Genomic DNA, 8,423 nt, shown 5'->3' with positions numbered 1-8,423 from the left:
GAATACCGCCATCTCTGGAACCTTTGTCTGACCCCCTCCCCTGAAGTCATAGGTATCTGAAAGATGTCTCCAAAGTGCTGCCATACCTGGTCGGAGATACTGCTGCTCGTGAAAATATGATTGATGGTCTCAATCTCGGAACAACACTGACAACGAGAAGCCAACTGACATCCAATTCTCCTCTGAATAACAACATCTATTGGAATGAGATCCTGCCACAGTCTCGAGCAGAAGAATGAAATAGTGGCAGGTAAGATAGAGCTCCACAGTAGTCGATATGAGTCTTGAGGCTGGCGAACCGAACGGACTAGTTGCCATGCTGATTTGGTGGTAAAGTCACCATCCGAAGTAATTTTCCAAACAATTCGGTCCGTGGCATCTGCACATAAGGGTATTGCCCCTACCTGTTCCGCCATGTGAGAAGGAAGGGCCTGTAATAACCGTCTAAAATCCCACCCAATGTCATCAAAAAAATCCTGTACCCTCGCAGATGTGTGCTGTCTGTGGGGGAATAGGGATACCAACGTGGACTCGCCCATCCAACAATCATGCCAGAAGAACTTGGAGACACAAGTGGGACAGATGGCAATCTCCATGACGGGTAGAGCACCGGGTAATTTACCTAGCAATACTGAAATTAACCCTAAGGAACATGCAAAGGCTATAACAACCAGAAGTGGATTACAACTGCCAAAAATACATGTGAAAAGACCGGAAGCCAGTAAGGAGTCATCACAACCCTTAGATGAAGAGGTGGGAGAACATTCTGAAAATCCCATAGAGGACGAAGTGAATAAGAATTCCAATGTATCATAGAGTGGTGCAACCACCAGACCGGTTAATCCTCATGAGCCACCTATTCCATTCCCTCAGAGATTAAGGAAGCATAAATTGGATCAGCAATATAATAAATTTCTTGAAGTTTTCAAGAAACTGCACATCAACATTCCGTTTGCTGAAGCGCTGGTCCAGATGCCGAGCTACGCGAAATTTCTGAAAGATATTCTCTCCAACAAAAGAAAGATCGAAGAAAATGAAATAGTAATGTTGACTGAGGAATGCAGCGCCAGAATCCAAAGAAAGCTACCTCCAAAATTGAAAGATCCAGGGAGTTTTACTGTACCTTGCACTATTGGAGATTGTCATTTTGATAAAGCTTTGTGTGATTTGGGGTGCAAGTATTAATCTAATGCCTCTCTCTATTTTCAGGAAACTTGGCTTGGGAGAAGCTAAAGCTACATCAGTTACATTACAATTGGCTGATCGATCCCTCACACATCCAAGAAGAATCATTGAGGACGTCCTGGTGAAAGTGGAAAAATTTATATTCCCAGCTGATTTTCTCATTTTGGATATGGAAGAAGACAAGGATGTCCCTCTTATATTGGGACGACCTTTCCTAGCTACGGGAAGAGCGATAGTCGATGTCCAGAAAGGGCAACTGATATTGAGGCTTGGCGATGAGGAAATATCATTCAACGTGTTCAAAGCGATGAAATTTCTGACTGAGTCAGATAGCTACTTCCAGATTGGTGTAATAGACAAAATAGTTCAAGACACATTTCAACTACATCACCCTTCCAATGCATACGAGGCATGTATTGCACATTCACAATCAATTCACTCTGATTCCAGTGACATTGAAACATGTGCTCGGTTTATGGAAAGTAACCAGCCCTATATGCGCAGACGCTACTATGAAGAACTGGGAACAAGGGCCGCAAATTCAGTCCCATCTGTTGTGAAACCTCCCAAATTGGAACTCAAACAACTTCCACCACACCTACGATATGCGTACCTAGGAGAATCTTCTACACTGCCAGTCATTATTTTGAGTGCTGTCAATGAGTTGGAGGAAGAAAAATTACTTCTGGTACTAAGGGAGAATAAAACAGCCATTGGATGGTCAATTGTAGATATCAAGGAGATCAGCCCGTCCATATGCATGCACAAAATACTCATGGAAGAACAGTTTAAACCAAGCATCGATGGTCAACGGAGATTGAATCCACACATGAAGGAAGTAGTTAGGGCTGAGGTGTTAAAATTACTCGACGTAGGCATCATATACCCAATATCAGATAGTGCATGGATCAGTGCAGTGCAAGTGGTTCCGAAGAAAGGAGGTGTCACGGTGATAGAAAACAAGAAAAATGAGTTGATTCCTACACGAACAATGACTGGATGGAGAGTTTGCATTGACTACCGTAAACTTAACACAGCTACTCGAAAGGATCACTTTCCATTACCGTTCATTAATCAGATGTTGGAGAGATTAGCGGGACATTCACATTACTGTTTCCTAGATGGGTACTTTGGGTATAATCAGATTCCAGTGGCACCAGACGATCAGGAGAAGACCACTTTCACTTGCCCCTATGGCACCTTTGCATACAGAAGGATGCCATTTGGATTATGCAACGCTCCCGCTACCTTTTAGTGCTGCATGATGGCTATTTTCTCAGATATGATTGAGAAATTCATCGAGGTATTCATAGATGACTTCTCAGTGTTTGGATCTTCATTTGATGAGTGCTTGGAGCATCTAAGTCTTGTGCTACAATGGTGTACAGAGACCAACTTGGTGTTGAATTGGGAGAAATGTCACTTTATGGTACAAGAAGGCATCGTACTAGGGCATCGAATCTCGGCGAAGGGCATTGAAGTGGATAGAGCAAAGATTCAAGTAATCGAGAAACTACCTCCACCTACATCAGTAAAAGGTGTTCGTAGTTTTCTTGGTCATGCAGGGTTTTATAGAAGATTCATCAAGGATTTCTCAAAAATTACCAAACCTCTGTGATGTTTATTGATGAAGGAATCCACATTTGAGTTTACTGATGAGTGTCTGCAGGCCTTTAACACTTTGAAAGAGAAGTTGACTTCAGCACCTGTAATTATCACACTGGATTGGAATTTGTCATTTGAATTAATGTGTGACGCCAGTGATTATGCTGTGGGAGCCATGTTGGGTCAATGAAGGAATAAGGTATATCATGTGATCTACCATGCAAGTAAGACTTTGAACGATGCTCAGTTAAATTATGCCACTACGGAGAAAGAGCTTCTTGCTATAGTCTATGCATTTGACAAATTTCGATCATACCTTGTGGGGTCGAAGGTCATAGTCTACACAGATCATGCCGCTATCAGGCACTTAATGGAAAAGAAGGATGCTAAGCCATGTCTCATTCGTTGGATATTACTACATCAAGAGTTTGACTTGGAAATTAAGGATAAGAAAGGCAGTGAAAACGTGGTGGCGAACCACCTATCTTTTGAGGACACATAACGGACAGAGACAGTGGAAATAAACGAAATCTTCCCAGACGAACAGATTTTCGGTGTGATGGAAACACCCTGGTATGCAGATATAGTTAACTATTTAGCCAGGTCTATCATACCGCCAGATTATTCAAGTCACCAGAAGAAGAAATTCTTTGCTGAATTGAAGTATTATTTTTGGGAAGATCCCATTCTCTACAGGCGGGGGGCTGATCAAATTGTTCGTCGTTGTGTACCAGAGGAAGAGGTGCCTTTGATATTAGAAAACTGTCAATCATCTATATATGCAGGGCATTTTGGTGCTTCGAAAACAGCGACGAAGATTCTTCAAACAGGTTTTTACTGGCCTACACTCTTTAAAGATGCTTTTGAATTTGTGAAAAGGTATGACCAATGTCAGCGCACGGGTAACATATCTAGAAGAAATGAGATGCCTTTGAATAGTATCTTAGAGGTGGAATTATTCGACGTCTGGGGGATCGACTTCATGGGACCATTTCCACCATCTTTTTCAAATCAATACATATTAGTGGCTGTGGATTATGTATCGAAGTGGGTCGAGGCTGTTGCACTACTTACTAATGATGGGAAGGTGGTGATTGAGTTTTTAAAGAAGAACATTTTTACCCAATTTGGAACACCAAGAGCCATAATCAGTGACGGGGGCACACATTTCTGCAATCGTCAGTTCAAGCAGTTGTTAGCGAAATATGGCGTTAAGCACCGTAGAGCCACCGCATACCATCCCCAAACCAGCGGACAGGTCGAAGTATCCAATAGGCAATTGAAGCGAATACTCGAAGTCACAGTCAACTCATCACGAAAGGATTGGTCAAAGAAACTGGATGATGCCTTGTGGGCCTACAGGACTGCATTCAAGACCCCTATAGGAATGTCACCATATCGACTGGTTTTTGGGAAAGCATGTCACCTACCTCTTGAGATCGAACATCATGCCTACTGGGCAATGAAGAAGTTGAACTTGGATTTGAAGGCTGCGGGTGAAAAACGGTTGTTACAACTGAATGAACTGGATGAGCTCAGAATGGAAGCCTACAAGAACTCAAAGATCTACAAAGAGCGCACCAAGAAATGGCATGACATGCATATCCAGAGGCGTGACTTTAAGGTGGGGCAAAAGGTGCTACTCTACAACTCCAGGCTTAAACTGTTTCCAGGAAAATTGAGATCGAGATGGTCTGGTCCATATACCATTACACAAGTGTTTCCACATGGAGCGGTTGAGATCACTCACGACAGCAAGGGGACATTCAAAGTTAATGGACAGCGTTTGAAGCACTATTGGGACGGTGATTTCTCAAAGGACAAGTCTACCGTCCATCTTGGATCGCCAGAATAACGCAATACGATAAAGTCGAGCTATCGACTATAACCTAGCGCTGAGTGGGAGGCAACCCACTATATCCTTAAATTTATTTTATTGCATTGCATTAGTTTAGGAATTTGTTTGAGTTTGGTCATCGATCATCTTTTGCATGATAGCCTAGGCACTACACGTTTAATGTTGCATGAATGGGTGCTAAATGAAGTATTTGGGTGTTCGAGTGTGTGTCACGCATTCCGATGTGCAAAGATGCTCGTTTTGGTTAAACTTTTAGAATGCAGGACAACATTTATGAAAAATTGGTTTTGGTGCCAAGTTTTCGATAAGCATATTCCTCTTTTCAAGTCAAAATTTTCAATTTTTCCAGGAATATAGCGAGGCGAGTCAAATTTTTAAGTGAAAAACCGATTTTCGGGGTAGTTTAAATTTTCAGTCATGGATTGATTTAAAAAAAAAAATTTTGGACAAAAATGGCACTCTTTTTATTTCTTTTATTTTATTTCTTTAAAAAAAATTCATTCATAAACCCGGTTTGGTCTATGCGGTTGCATAGACCTTAACCGAAAGAAAAAAGGGAGAATTAGTTTGCACTATGCGACCGCATAGTGCTGTGGTCACGGGTTTTAACCCGTGACCACACCCATTTCCCCCCTCATTCAACACTCCCTCCTCCTCTCTCAATCACACACAACTCCACACTCTACTCCACACCCACTTCACCCATTCCATTGCATACACTCCACATTTGCACACCACACACTTAGCTTACACTACACCCATTGCACACTAATCATTCAATTGCTTGGATATACATATTTAGTGAAACAAATCAAGAATCCAAAAGTTGTCAAGCTAAGGTATGTCTTCTAATTCCAAAAATTTCGAGCTTCGTTTTCACATTTTCATTCAATGTGTTGGAATTAGTTAGAAGGTATAAGGTAGATTGATATGAGGTTGAGAATTGGGGAAAATTTCATGGTAGTGTTTCAGAAGAAATAGGAAGAAATTCACATTGCACACCACATGTTCGACAAAATGCCACATTGACGAATGTTTTGAATTCTTGGACTTTTCACTTATGCGATAGTTTACATCGTTATTGTGTAGCTTATTGGCCGAACAATCATGTGAAATTTCATTTGAAAAAACACTACCTCAACATTTGAATTCACAAAGGCACTTCATGGCTAATCATATTCACTCACGTCACTACCTTCATCCCTATGTTTTCTTATGTAAACGACCTCCGATTAAGGTGAAATTTAGATATATGCTAGATGTCGTTGAGTACTTTCACATGTCCAAAACTTGCCCGAGAAAATTTCGATATTTCTCAGTGATGCCCGGGGCCAAAGTTGGTCACTTGGTCATGGGTCAAATTTTCTAAAAATGCATGTTCGAGCCATAATTTTGAGTTTTCCATACTTATGCAATGTTAGAGTTATATTGGTGATTCATGTTTTGAAAAATTGCATAAGCACACGTACATGTGCATGTTGAAGAAAGTTTGGGGGATTATGAACTCAAAGATTATTAATGCCCATTATTCCTATACCAAGTGATTGATATTGTGTACTTCCTTTTTTAGGATGCCTCCTAAACGAACTTCAAAGGGAAAAGAGAAAGTCGGCTCCTCATCTGGAATGGCCCGAACAAGAGAACCTGAAGGGGGTGTTAGAAGATTCCTTTCATCAGATACAGCAGCCCGATACGCCAATGTTGTGCGTAATTGGGCAATCATTCCTGAGAGGCCAATTAAGCTGGAAGATTTTCCCAACTTTGAAATAGCATATCTGATTCACAACTGTGGCTGGGAAAAGGTGATAGAAAGACCTCATCTAGTATATGAGAATCTAGCAAAGGAGTTTTATGCAAATTTCAACACAGAAATCGACACTCCCGGATCGGAACACCTACATCAGACATGGGTTAGGGACAAGTGGATTATGTTCTCACCAGAGGCAATTCATGACTACTATCATTTATCCTGGAACAATGTCGTCCCTATCCCAGAAGACTTCAACTGGAATGAGGTTGCTGAAATTTTGTTGGGGCGTGAAAACGCTTGGCCTCTACCTACAGCAGACTGGTATCAGATAGATCTCACCCCATCCATAGCAATTTTATGGTTATTCATGTGCCACAACATCGAGCCTATATCCCACAGAACAACATTTACAAATCCAAAGGCCAGATACATATACCATTTGGTTCGAGGAAACAAGATTGATCTAGCCACATACATCTACAACCAAATCCAGGGTACAGGCACTTGGGGTGATAGGCACTACTCTCTGATTTTTCCCAGTCTGATAAGTGGAATATGTCGAGCAGCAGGCATACAAATTCAACCTGGAGAAGCATCGGAAAAGCCAAGCCCCTTCATCAAGCAATCCACACTAGAGGCCCAAGACCGAGCGAGACTGAAGCACCAACAGAAATTAGAAAATACACGATGACGACAGCAATTGAATGAGGAAGGTCAAGCAGATGCAGACCTTGATATGCCTCAAATTCCTCCACCACCATCCCAGGTTGATATGGACAATCAGGTATTGAGGCAGATATTCGCCACCACCACTGGAACTAGCCGGGACATACAACATCTCCAGCAGAGTTTCGAGACCATGGCTACCACTGTTGACAAAGTACAGAGAGATCTCTACTCTTCCCAGGACTACTCAAGGGGTGCTTTGAATGAAGCCACAGCGGCACGAAGGGAAGTGAAGACCATGAATGGTAGGTTCAACATGTGTGCTAGGAGAATGGATGGCATACAGTGGCGAGTGAACGAAACCTGGGATCGATTGGGAAGTATGGAGAATAGGCTTCAATCCATTCAGGCCGAGCAAGCACAGCAGACAGAGTTGATGAGACAAATCCTATCTCGCCTTCAATCTCCTCCTGAAGATCATGCTGCGGGTCCCAGCTACACACCATAACCACCACTTTGATCAGGGAAGTGTTGTTTAACTCTATTTGCCAAGTTGTGTATATATTTTTAAATTATGCTTTTCTAACTTTACATTTACATTGAGGACAATGTACTATATAAGTTTGGGGGATGGTAGCATAATTTTCAAACAAATATTCGGCATGTAATTAATATGCATTTTCACAATCACTCATTAATTTGACTACATTCTGCATGATGCATGCGTGATGAATGAGTGTTGATTTTACTTTTGCATGCTTGTGTGGGTTTGGTAGCCTTGTCGGCTATGATGTGATTATTGGACAGGTGTAAACTAGAACTGTGGATTTAGTACAGGATTTAATTAGCAAATACTTATGGATGCAATGCTTGACATTCTTTTACACGCCACTCATTCTTTCATGTTAAGTTATTGATTGGGATTATTGGAGTAAAATATGAGAAACCTAGGTTAACCCTCTATAACATTAACCCGTTAAACCACCTTAAGATAGTTTGGGGATGGTTGAGCCACTATAGGGAAACATGGAGATAAGTAGGGGCTCAGTGCATGAAATTATATTGTGTGGATTGCCTAGACCCAGAAGGTGAGAAATAGGTGAAAGCTTTAAGTTGAGGACGGTTGTTGAGATCAAATGTCTAGAAAAACAAGTAAAGGGCATAAAATAAACATGGAAAAATCATCACTTCTCTCAAAAGCCTTTATGACTCGAGCAAGTAAGTCTGTTAGGGTTTAAAACCTGATATCCTAAAGCCAACTGGTTTGGGAATTATCGGCCTAAAGCTCGCTACAGGGGTCATATAGAAAGCAAGAAAAAGGAGAAGTTGACAAAAATTCATCTTATCGAGCCTTTATAA

General features: G+C 41.5%; 1 pseudogene; it reads left to right on the top strand.

Moving 5' to 3' along the window:
• Nucleotides 1–594: 594 nt before the first annotated feature.
• On the top strand, nucleotides 595–2,803 carry LOC111386791 (annotated as a pseudogene).
• The last annotated feature ends 5,620 nt before the right edge of the window (nucleotides 2,804–8,423 follow it).

This window comes from Olea europaea, unplaced genomic scaffold (genome assembly GCF_002742605.1).
Source record: "Olea europaea var. sylvestris unplaced genomic scaffold, O_europaea_v1 scaffold373, whole genome shotgun sequence".
In the NCBI taxonomy this organism is placed as follows: Eukaryota; Viridiplantae; Streptophyta; class Magnoliopsida; order Lamiales; family Oleaceae; genus Olea; species Olea europaea.
The sequence above is the reverse complement of the archived record's forward strand: the minus strand, read 5'-3'. Positions and strand labels throughout refer to the sequence as shown.